Source organism: Perognathus longimembris, chromosome 2 (genome assembly GCF_023159225.1).
Source record: "Perognathus longimembris pacificus isolate PPM17 chromosome 2, ASM2315922v1, whole genome shotgun sequence".
In the NCBI taxonomy this organism is placed as follows: Eukaryota; Metazoa; Chordata; class Mammalia; order Rodentia; family Heteromyidae; genus Perognathus; species Perognathus longimembris.
The window spans coordinates 136,439,316-136,452,054 of record NC_063162.1 but is presented as its reverse complement, the minus strand read 5'-3'; positions in this window follow the sequence as shown (position 1 = coordinate 136,452,054).

Here is a 12,739-nt window from a genome sequence, read left to right as displayed (position 1 = left end):
CCAGAAAATGTTAAAAGAAAATCAGGTAGCCATTCCCCTCCACAGCTGGCCTGCTAACTTCTCCCCACCTAAATATCAAACTGTATGATGCCTCTCTAAGATTTTGTGCTCCTACAATAAGAGTTCAAAGTGGGATTTTTACTGAGAAGAACCAAAAGAACTCAATCCAGATACATTGGCTCTTTTTTCTTCCTGGAAAAGACTGCATTGTTAGAGTCTACAAGAGGCATCGCCACTCACTCTTAGTGAGTACTTGAGGATAATGTCTGACTGGGAAAAATGAACATCTCCCAAATAGGTGGACATGGCAAATTATTTGGAGGTATTGGAGTTCAAACTCAGGACTTCACACTTGCTAGGCAAATGGTGCTCTACCACTTGAACCACACCTATAGGCCTGATGCTTGGACAAAAGCAAATAGAAGATAGAGGGAGAACAATGAAAAACCACTTGTTTCCATATTGTAGAGTTCATTTTGCTTAGCATCATCTTATAGGATCATATGTACATAGTCATTGAGCTATTGTGATCCTCTGCTAGGACTATCGTAGACATATACTAATTATTAGCAATGAGGGAAAACAGAGTCTATATTTCTTTGGGTCTGGCACACTTTACTTGTGATTTTTTTTCATTGTTGTTGTTATTTTTAATGTCCTATGTGAAGTTGTTTCTTTTTTCTTGTGTTTTTCTTCCCTATGGTTTAGCCCCTGTTGTCACTGTATTTTATTTGATTTTGGTACCCTGGGTATTGTATATACATTTATCTGATTTAGGGAAGAGAAGGGGAACATCAAAATGGTGAGACAAAGGATAAAAGGCAAAGCAATACAACAGCGATATGTACAAGACAATATGTTATAAACTAACTGTACAACTGGGGGGGGGGATTGGGGAGGAAGGAAGGTGGGAGAAAAATGAAGGAGGAGGTAACAAATTTGACAAGAAATGTACTCACTACTTTATGTACATACCTGGAACCCCTCTGTGTGTCACATTGACAATAGAATTAAATTTAAAAATAAAAAATAAAGTTAAAATAAAAAAGTTGGAGGGAGAGTTAAGTATATCCTTAACAGGAAGTTGTAAGGAAAACTCCAGAAAGTCCCCATAGTTCCGTTCCTACCACTAAAAATGATCCTTATCCAATAGATTATTCGCTGGATGAAATCTGTGGAGTTTTGTTTTGGATTTGGGCTGTACTGTAATTTGAACTCTAGGTTTTGCACTAGCCAGGTAGGCCCTCACTTGAGCCATTCCCCAAATCTTTTTGGCTTTTAGTTATTTTTCTGGATAAGGTCTTGAATTTCAGCCTGGACCAACCTCAAGACAATGATCCTCCTACCAGTTCCTGCTGTGTAGCTGGGATTGGAGGCATGCACCATCATACCCAACCCTGAAATCTATTTTTTCTAAGTTGCACCAAACTACACATGACATATTATAAACCACATATATTTTAACTTTTATAAGTTTTGACATTGGTATATACCCAGGATGAAATGATCACCACAATCAACATCACATATCACATATCCTTCATCCCCAATAAACTCTGTTTCTAAGAGAAAATCCCCAGCTGGAACAAGATCATTAAAGCCCCCATGCTATGGGGAATAAAGGAATGAGGCCCCCAGAGTGGAAGGACTTACACAAAGCCCCAAGGCTGCACTGAGGTAGAGCAAGCACCAAGATTCCCTTCTCAGTCCCTGGTTGCTGCTCTGACACTCTGCAGTGCCCCCACTACCCCAGGTAATTCTACGAAGCTCTAGGACAAGGCCATTTTAGACAAAATGCTTCTTTATCTGCCCTTCCCTGGGGAAGCTACAATTTAGAAAGGGAAAGATGATAGCTCTGTTAGAAAAGTGCTCTAATGGCATGTTGCTTCCTATGAGGATGATGTTAGGCACACTTTTCAGGGTTTTGCCCTTTAACCCTAGAAGGTAAGCTAGCCTAACTACAGGGCAAGAAGGATACTGTATGACACAACAGTAGACATGACCACAATTAAACCTTTCAATACAATTTCCAGACTCCAAAGCTTTTCAGAATCAAACTTCAGAATGCTTTTGCCCATCAAAACATGGTTATTCATAGTAAAATGGGTTTTGCATTATAATGAATAAACTATTACTGATATTTCAAAGAAGTAGACTTTAATGCTTTGACTGGAAATGCACAAAATCCTGGTTTTTGAGAGGAGAAAAGTGCTCCAAATATAAAAAAATTTCCATCGCAGAAGATGAATATCATACCAGAGCTGCTTGATCCTCTGCAGCACCTTTAAAACCCTATGAAATTTCCATTTATTTTGACAAATGAAGCATAAACACAGTGTTAATGTTAGGAGAAATTGGGCAAAGGTATACAGGGGTGCTCTCTACCATTTGGATAACATTTCTGTAAATCTAAAGTTATTCTGAAAATGAGATTGAAATAGAAAGTTTATTTTAAAACCTAAAATCTTTTTAAAAGCTCCACCCCAAAACCAATGGAAAGGCAAACAATGTATAGGAGTAATATTTGCAGCATGTATGATTAAGAATTAATATCCTTATTATAGAGAGAGCGCTGAGAGTGTCTATAAGATTGCAAAGTATCTTGTATCTTTTGATGAATAAAAAGTAGTGGATGAATAGAAAAAGAGGCAGGACACACACACACACGCAGAGAGAATATGAGCAAATATTTAAAAAAAAAAAAAAAACATAGGTCAATGCTGGGGTGTAGAGCATTTGCCTGTCACAGAAGAGGCTCTGGGTTCCAATCCCAGTACCAGGAAAAGAAATAGTTTGTCATGTATTATCACCAAAGAAATGTCCATTTTAGAGCTAAGTATGGTAGTACACACCTGTAATCCAGCATTCAGGAAGCAGAACCACAAGGATTTTGAATTTGAGACCGGCCTAGGCTAAGTGGCAAGACTCAAAAAAAAGAGGCTGTTTATAAAAGATGAGATGCCACTTTTTTTCCCACCAATTGAATTAGTAAAATTGTTGGTTTTGTTTTATTGAGTGTTTTTTTTGTCAGTTTCTCTGATATAGGTCTATAGTATCCAGAATTGGCAAGGATTTATGGAAATGAGCACTGAGGAAAGAGTGTATCCAGTTACAACCTGTCCAAGAGCAGAGTTTGGCAAGGCAAATCAAACACTTCCATGCCTATCATCCCACTTAGGGAAACTTGTTCTCATGAAATAGCATTGAAAATACACAAAAATTCACTTATGATTTAGGATGCTTAAAATAATTTTAAAACATGGGAAAATCTTAGTGTCTTCTAACTGGTAGTTGGTTAAATCAGGCACAGTAAATCCACACCATCAGTTCATCTTACCAAAGATGAATGAACCATTAAAAAGGTGTACAGGGCCAGGCGCCGGTGGCTCACACTTGTAATCCTAGCTACTCAGAAGGCTGAGATCTGACAATCACAGTTCGAAGCCAGCCAGAGCAAAAAAGTCTATGACACTCTTTTATTATTATTATTATTATTATTGTCATTGTTATTGTAGAGCGGTTCTGGTTACATGAATCAGGTAATGAGTAATGAGTACAATTCTTTTCAAACCATGTCTCCTCTTGGGTCGCTCTCTCCCAGTTTTTCCCTCCTGTCCCAACCCACCAGAAGTGGTAGAGCTCTAGCCTTGAGCAAAAGAAACTCAGGGACAGCATCAGAGCCCTAAGTTTAAGCCCCAGGATCATTAGAAAAGCAAAATAAATAATGTGTGCAAGTATGATGATATAGCTCCAGTGGTAGAGTGTGTGTTTAATTTGCACGTCCTAGATTCATCCCCGGGACTATTTTTTAAATTTTGTATAAAAAGACTATGATTTTTAGATTCAAATAAATGTTCACAGAATGCTAAGGGTGTGCTTTTGTTTTTTTGTTTGTTTTGGCCAGTCTTAGGGCTTGAACTTAGGGTCTAGGCACTGTCCCTGAGCTTCTTTTGCTCAAGGCTAGCACTTTAATACACTTGACCCACAGTGTCACATCCAGCTTTTTCTATTTATATGGAACTGAGGAATCAAACCCAGGGCTTTATGCATGCTAGGCAAGCACTAAGCCATATTCCCAGCCCTGTATTAAGGTTTTGTAAAGAGCAGGTTACAAAACAAAGCATGCATTTATAATGATAATCAGAAGGAAATGCATTGATTTGGCTACACAAATCACTGAAACTACTTTTTTTTTTTTTTAACAATTTAATCTTTTGTTGTTGTTCTCATCCTAAGGCTTCAACTCAGGTCCTGGATGCTGTCCCTGAGCTTTTGTACTGCGGCTATCACTTAAAACATAGCTACACTTCTAGCTTTTTGCTGGCTACTTGGAAGTAAGTCTCTGAGCGGACTTGGAATCCCAATTCTCAGAACTCAGCCTCCTGAGTAGGAAGGATTACAGGCATGAGCCATCAGCACCTGGCTTAAAATTTTATTTTTTAAAATATGTGCCTGTGGAACCATCACCTGTCCTTACTGTTCTATTTCTTCTTCTTTTTTTTTGACATATTATTTATTTATTCATTTATTTATTTATCTTTAGGGAGTTGTACAAAGAGGTTTCAATTCAACACATCAGTTTATAAGTACAATGCATCTTGGTCACTGTCACCCTTCCATTGTTCTCTCCTATCTTTTCCATCCCCATTACACCCTCAAGTACTACAATTTCCATGAGCAAATGATATAAGTATCTTCCTCATGTGAGTAATTTAAGTAAACACCAAACCTATTGACATGATAAGGAAAACCATAGATTCTTAACACCTTCCTGGGTAGTATATACCCTCATCCTCTCCTGGTTTGGCTTCTCTCTGGCCACTGTGCTTTGTAGCCTGGCTTTCTTCTTGATGTGAGTTCTTGATTTGGATTCACCCTTATGCTCACATATGCTTATTTTCACAACCCTGCCCTTTGGGACTCCCGGGGGCTTACCACCCCAGTGGCTCTCTGCTGCCCCCTTCTGCCCCCAGCTGACAACCACTGTCAATGCAGCCTCCCCAGGCCTTTTTCCCAAGTCAGCCTTTCCCTTGTGTGAACCTCAGAGTTCAGTACTCAAATTCTCTAAGGGTTGTTTTGTTTATTTGCCAGTACTGGGGATCGAACTCAGCCCCCGGGTTTGTCCCTTAGCTTTTTCACTCAAGGCAAAGCTCTACCACTAGAGCCACAGCTCCATTTCTGGCTTTTTGGTGGTTAATTGGAGATAAGATTCTCATGGGGCTGGGAATATGGCCTAGTGGCAAGAGTACTTGCCTCCTATACATGAAGCCCTAGGTTCGATTCCCCAGCACCACATATATAGAAAATGGCCAGAAGTGGCACTGTGGCTCAAGTGGCAGAGTGCTAGCCTTGAGCAAAAAGAAGCCAGGGACAGTAGTCAGGCTCTGAGTCCAAGACCCAGGACTGACAAAAAAAAAAAAAAGAATCTCATGGACTTCCCTGGCTTTGAACCACGACCCTAAGATCTCAGCCTCCTGAGTAGCATCAGGGCCTGGCAATTTCTCTGTTTTTATTAAGTCAGTTGGAAAGAACAAACATATTTCCTCCACAAGTCATTTGCTGCATTCAACAGCCAACTCAAAAGACTTGCAATTACAATCATTGTTCTGCCCAGGAAGAGGGAAACATCACCTTCATCACCATTTATCCATCCACGATGACTCCATCCCAGGACCCAAAAATGGATTCCTCATTTATGGATTTCCTACCATATACATTTCAGTTGGAGAGTTCTCAAGATGAGAAATACTGATTTTTATCTGCTTAGAACTCAATGTCTAGACCAGCACAGTCCAGGGAGGATGTTCTGTTTCTACTATTTGTCCTGGGACTACCAGCCACATGTGGCTATTGAGCGCGTGAAAGGTATGACTGAGGCGCTGATTTTCTTTCTTTCTTTCTTTCTTTCTTTTTTTTTTTGCCAGTCCTGGGCCTTGGACTCAGGGCCTGAGCACTGTCCCGGGCTTCTTTTTGCTCAAGGCTAGCACTCTGCCACTTGAGCCACAGTGCCACTTCTGCCCGTTTTCTATATGTGTGGTGCTCAGGAATCATGTATATGAGGCAAGCTCTCTTGCCACTAGGCCATATTCCCAGCCCCTGATTTTTTTTTTAATCTTAGTGTTAACTTAGTTTTAAAACTAAAGCAGTATAAAACATCTTTCCTTCAAGCATACTTTGTCGTGTTGGCAGGACCACTTTTTTTTAAGTGTAGAAAATTTATCAGCCAAATTGAAACATGTTCTAAAGTGTTAAATACACACCAGATTTTAAAGACTTAGTATAGAAAATTCAATGTGTAATAGCTCATCAACATTTTTATATCTCATAATATTTTAGATATATTGAGTTAATATGATATGTTATTAAAATCAATTGACCTGTCCTTTCTATCTTGTTTAATTTGCATACTAGAAAATTTTAAATTACATAAGTGGTTTATGATACATTCCTGGACATCACTAGTCTAGACAAAAAGATATATGACTACATAGTCTCCTAACATACATGACAGGTTCTTAGAAATGGGTTTATAAAAAAAAAAGTCTAAACAGTAAAAAGTAAATCCTAGGCTTACCTGATGTAATAGGGTGAGGTAGTTACTTTTCAAGAGCAAGAGCTAAAAATATTAAATCTTTGATTTAATTTAACCTGAGTTAAACAAAATCCTTCTATCTCAGTTGTAAAAGTAATCATGATGTTTATTCCTGTGCTCCTAGTTACTCAAGAGGCTGAGATCTAGAATCATAGTCCAAAGCTAGCCTGGGCAAAAGGGCTATGAGACTCTTACCTCCAAAAAAAAAAAGCCAGAAGTAGAGCTAGGGTTCAAGTGGCAAAGTGTTAGCCATGAGCTAAAAAAAAAAAAACCTTAGGGACAGCACCCAGGCCCAGAGTTCAAGCCCCAAGACTCAGCGCGCGCGCACACACACACACACACACACACACACACACACACACACCATGAACTGGGTAGGAGTGGTTCATACCTGTAATACTAGCTACTCAGGAGACTGAGAATCACAATTCAAAGACAGCCCAGGCAGGAAAATTCATGAGACTCTTACTAGCCTAAAGCTGGAAATGGAGGTATGTCTCAAGTGGAATGTCAGCCTTGAGTGGAAAAGCTAAGGGATAGAGCCCTGAGTTCAAGCCCCAGTACTGGCACCAAAAAATAAACAAATAAAAATTAAAATATTTATGAGGAAAGATTTTGAATAGTAGGAGAGTAAAGAGAAAACAATACACATGCAAAATATTATGGTAAAACTTCTTGGTGCAATTAATATACACTTAAAAAAACCCTAAAGTATACTTTAAAAAAAAATCAATGACAGAGCTAGAAATATGGCCTAGTGACAAGAGTGCTTGTCTTGTATACATGAAGCCCTAGGTTCGATTCCTCAGCACCACATATATAGAAAAGGCCAGAAGTGGCGCTGTGGCTCAAGTGGCAGAGTGCTAGCCTTGAGCAAAAGGAAGCCAGGGATAGTGCACAGGCCCTGAGTTCAAGCCCCTGGACAGGCAAAAAAAAAAAAAAATCAATGACACAGAAGTAAAAACAGGCTGAAATTCTTTTAAGAAGGGAGATGAGTAGGATGAGAGAGAGTGGTAGAGGGAGTAAGGCTGATGAGACATATTGTATGCCTATGTGGAAATTTCATAATGAAACACCCCTTGTACAACTAATGTATGCTTATTAAACAAATTTAAGGAATTCATCACATACAAGGCATAGTGATCACATATATGTAATCCCAGTACGTGGGAAGCTTAGGTAGGATCATCACAAGTTCCAGGTCAGCCTGGGCTACATAGTGAGACAATGACTGAAGAAAGGAAGGAGGGGAAAGAAAGAGACCAGGGAAGGGAAAAGGGAAGAGGGAAAAAGAGAGAGAAAGAAAAGAAAAAAGGAAACAAACAGGAAATAAGACCTTTAAGAGCAAAAATAAATTATGTCTATGATATACCTAGAAGCAAAAATTAAGGCATGTTATTGAACAATGTATGCTACAATTCAACATTTGAAAGAAAAAATGATGCAATTATTCCTAGCTATCAAAATCTATTTGTTTCCAAATTGAAACAGTAATGGTTAAAGTTTAGTCAGTGAATTCAGATTATATTTAATATTAAATTTTCTCAACATTCAATTTCTAAGTTTTGAATAGCAAGTGGCTAGAGTTGAAATGTGGAAAATTACATCCCAAATGTTTATCTGAATCTATTTGGTTCCTAGGTTTGTAAAGCAAGAGTTCAGATTATTACATGTATTTATGCATAAAATGGTATGGAAATAATATGCATGCTGTTAGTAGTAATTATCTTGGATAGTAAAATTTTCTTTCCACTTTAACTGTTATTTGAATATCTTACAGTGTGCATGAGTGCTTCTAATCAGAAAACAGCACAATAAAAGTGCATTTTTAAAAAGCAGATTCTTCTAGGCGCTGGTGGCTCACACCTGTAATCCTAGCTACTCCAGAGGCTGAGATCTGAGGATCACAGTTCAAAGCTACCCTGGACAGGAAAGTCTGTGAGACTCTTATCTCCAATTAATCACAGAAAAAGCCAGAAGTATCTCTGTGACTCAACTGGTAGAGTGCTAGCCTTGAGCAAATAAACGCACTCAGGGACAGCATCCAGGCCCAGAGTTCAAGCCCCAGGATTGGTTAAAAAAAAAAAAAAAGTGGGGGAGGTGATTCTGATAAACTCGAAACCTAAACACTGACAAAACTATAGTGAATACCCTTAGTATGTGACCTATGCTTTTGTGCAAATGTAGGGATATTCTTTAAAATGGAATTGCTGGCCATACAGTGAACATTTTTAATATTCCAGATTGCCCTCCAAAGAAATTATAACAATTTTCTTTCTCACCAACATTGCTTTTCAAAGAATCTACTTCTGGGGCTGGGGATATAGCCTAGTGGCAAGAGTGCCTGCCTCGGATACACGAGGCCCTAGGTTCGATTCCCCAGCACCACATATACAGAAAACGGCCAGAAGCGGCGCTGTGGCTCAAGTGGCAGAGTGCTATCCTTGAGCGGGAAGAAGCCAGGGACAGTGCTCAGGCCCTGAGTCCAAGGCCCAGGACTGGCCAAAAAAAAAAAAAAAAGAATCTACTTCTCATATTTTCCTAATATTAGTATCAGAAAAAAAATGGAGCTACATGAATCTAAAATAAGAAAACTTTTTAATTTTTTTCCTTTGCATTTCTTTATCTGTGAAGTTGAACATCTTTGTTTAATATTCCTACTGGTCATTTGGAATTCACTTTCTGTGAACTTTCTATGCATATATTCAGACAATTTTTTTTCTTTCTTTCTTTCTTTTTTTTTTTTTTTTGCCAGTCCTGGAGCTTGAACTCAGGGCTTGAGCACTGTCTCTGGCTTCTTTTTTTTGTTTTGTTTTGTTTTGTTTTTGGCCAGTCCTGGGCCTTGGACTCAGAGTCTGAGCACTGTCTCTGGCTTCCTTTTGCTCAAAGCTAGCACTCTGCCACTTGAGCCACAGCGCCACTTCTAGCCATTTTCCATATATGTGGTACTGGGGAATTGAACCCAGGGCTTCATGTATACAAGGCAGGCTCTCTTGTCACTAGGCCATATTCCCAGCCTGTCTCTGGCTTCTTTTTGCTCAAGGCTAGCACTCTACCCTTTCAGCCACAGTGCCATTCCAGATTTTTTTTCTATATATGTGGTGCTAAGGAATCGAACCCAAGGCTTCATGTATATGAGGCGAGCACTTTACTACTAGGCCACATTCCCAGCCCTATTCAGACAATTTTCAATGAAGTTTTTTTTATCTTATTGTTAAAGCTCTTTGGGTTCCAAAAAATGTCCCAGGGTTTGTCTCCTTATTTTATTTACTAAGTATTATTTTGTTCTCACTGCAAAAGTTTAAATATTTTCATGGAATCCAAGTATCAGTCTTTTCCTTTGAGGCTTCTGGATTTTATTTATATTATCCTTGGAAAAGTCTCCCTTTCTTTTGAGTTAGATTAGAAAATTTTTGCTAGTTTTGTTTTCTTCCCTGAGACTTTTATAATTTCCTTGTATTATATCTCAATTTCTCTCTGCCTGGAATTAATTTCCATATAGCAAATTAGTTCACACCCCCTTTAGATATATTCTTCAAGAATATATCCTTCAACATTTTCTCTGCATTCTTTCATTTTGATCCTTGTTTCACACATGAATACAATCAACAGGCTTAAGTCCAAATATGTGATTGATTCTAAAGTGGATCCTTCCAACATTTTTAATGATTTCCAGCTTGGTCTCAAGTAAGCTAAGTTTATAAGATCTACTCTTTTTATCAGTAACATCGAGTTTTTATCAGTAACATCAACACATTCACTTTTCTATGTATAAATAAATGTCAAGGACTAAATTCTAATCAAAGTACAAACACAAACATATACAGATATCTGTGCATTTGAAGCTAATCCTCACCAGGAGGTGATCTGTCCTTTAGGCCAAGGCCTGAAGCACGCCTTCACTCAGGCCACCATCCACTCACCTCAGCTGTCTTCCCAACTTCTCCTCCCTCAGTCCAAACCCTCCACCTCCCTCAAATTTCCAATACACAAGAAAACATTATTATACAAAAAAAAAGCATTTCTTCAATATGACTTAAAATTTGAATCCCACATCCTCTACTCTCCAAGGTCTAAGACCTTGCACATTTGAAACTAATTAAAAGATTTGTGTACCGGAATTCCTAACTCAGCAGCCATTCGTACATGTCCCTGAACCTTCTGTGAACTGAGAAGTATGTTATGTGTTGTGTTCTTTATAGACAGCAGTTTACTGGAGCCATCTTAGACCAGCTCTCCAGAGCCAAAGCACTTACCTCTTCTCAACTCCACATGCAGTAGATGGCACCTTGGTAGCTTGAGATCAGTGCTAGCAGATGCATCTATATCAGGAAAATCAACAAGTCCACAAAATAGGGCTGTGAATACTCAGGACCAACTGTTACTTAACAATATACTACTAATTTAATAATTGGTTTTTGTTGTCGGTGTTTGCTTGCTTTAGTTTACTGTAGCACAGACACATTTGAGCTAGCATAAGCAAATGGAGGACATTATTGTAAAATCTGCTAATGAAGTGTCACAGTGTCTGGAACATGACACCATGATGTCATGATGTGGGTAACATCCGAATTCTCAGCCTCTCTTTTTTTCTTTTCTTTGTGTTTTTTTTTTTTGTGTGTGTGTGTGTGTGTGTGTGCCAGTCCTGGGGTTTAAACTCAAGGCCTCAGCACTGTCTCTAAGTTTCTTTTGCCCAAGGCTAGCACTTCTAGTGCCACTTCTGGCTTTTTCTGTTTATGTGGTGCTGAGGAATCGAACCTAGGGCTTCATGCATGCTAGGCAAACACTCTACCACTAAGCCACATTCCCAGCCTCTGTCTGCCTTTCTGATTCCTGCTTTCTTTTCAGTTATAACCTACTTCTCCTCATAGCTAATCTACCTAGAAGGAAATGTGAACACCCCCACCCCAAAGGCCTGTATTAGGCCTAGTTATCTAGAGAGAAACAAATTGCTTTTTTAATCCCAAATCCAAACTCTCAGAAAAGGATTCAGCTTGGAAGAAAGTTCCACTGAAAGATCAATGCCTGGTCAAAGTAAAGTGCATGGGAGATGGCAGGAACATGCTGTAGCAACATCCATGACATTGAGGGGAAGAAGAGGCACCCAGACAAGGAAAGAAATGAGGCAGTCAACACCAAAACAAAAAGGTCAACACATTCATAAAGACTTTTTCTCAGCTATTAATTGGTCCTCTGGATCAATAGCTATACCCTTATGAACACGTAAGATGAAGCTAAGTGAAATGAACTCCATGTTATGGAAACAATTGTTATATCATTGTTGTAACTACTTTCAACGTGCTATGTGTAACTGTAGCTTCTATTATTGATGATCTTCTTGTATCCCCTTCCTGTGGTTGTACCTACACTATCTCTGTATCTTATCTGAGTATACTGGAAACTGTGTATACTGGTATTAGAACTAGGAAATTGAAAGGGAATACCAAAATCGAGAGACACAGGGTAAAAAAAAGACAAACAACTACAAAAAGCAATACTTGCAAAACTGTTTGGTGTAAATGAACTGAACAATTCATGGGGAGGAGAGGGAAAGGGGGAGGGGGGAGAGGTAATGAGGGACGAGGTAACAAACAGTACAAGAAATGTATCTAATGCCTAATGTATGAAACTGTAACCTCTCTGTACATCAGTTTGATAATAAAAAAGAAAAAAAGAAAAAGAAAAAATAAATAACCACATCTACATGTTCTAATAAATGAACTTTGTCTTCAAGCCCCCCCCAAAAAAAAAAATCTCAGGAACAGAGTCCAGATACTGAGTTCCAGCCCCAAGACCATCAAAAGAACTAAGACTCTGTGTTTGGCAACTCTTGCATAAAACTTCAAGCATCAAGAGTAAAAGGAGATACAACTTAACTGTCTACTTAAAGATAATAAAAATACATTAACTGACAAAAAAAATGGTCCTCTGTTAAAAGGCCCCCATGAAAGGGATCCAACCCACCCATATCAGCCAGTACCACATCTGCAGAATCAACCAATCCAGCAAATCTTGCTGGGGAAAAGAGAATTATATCTGTACTGGATATTTTCAGACTTTTCTTCATGTCATTATTCCCTAAATAATACATTATAATGGCTACATACATAGCTTTTAGATTGTATTAGGCATTATAAGTAATCTAGA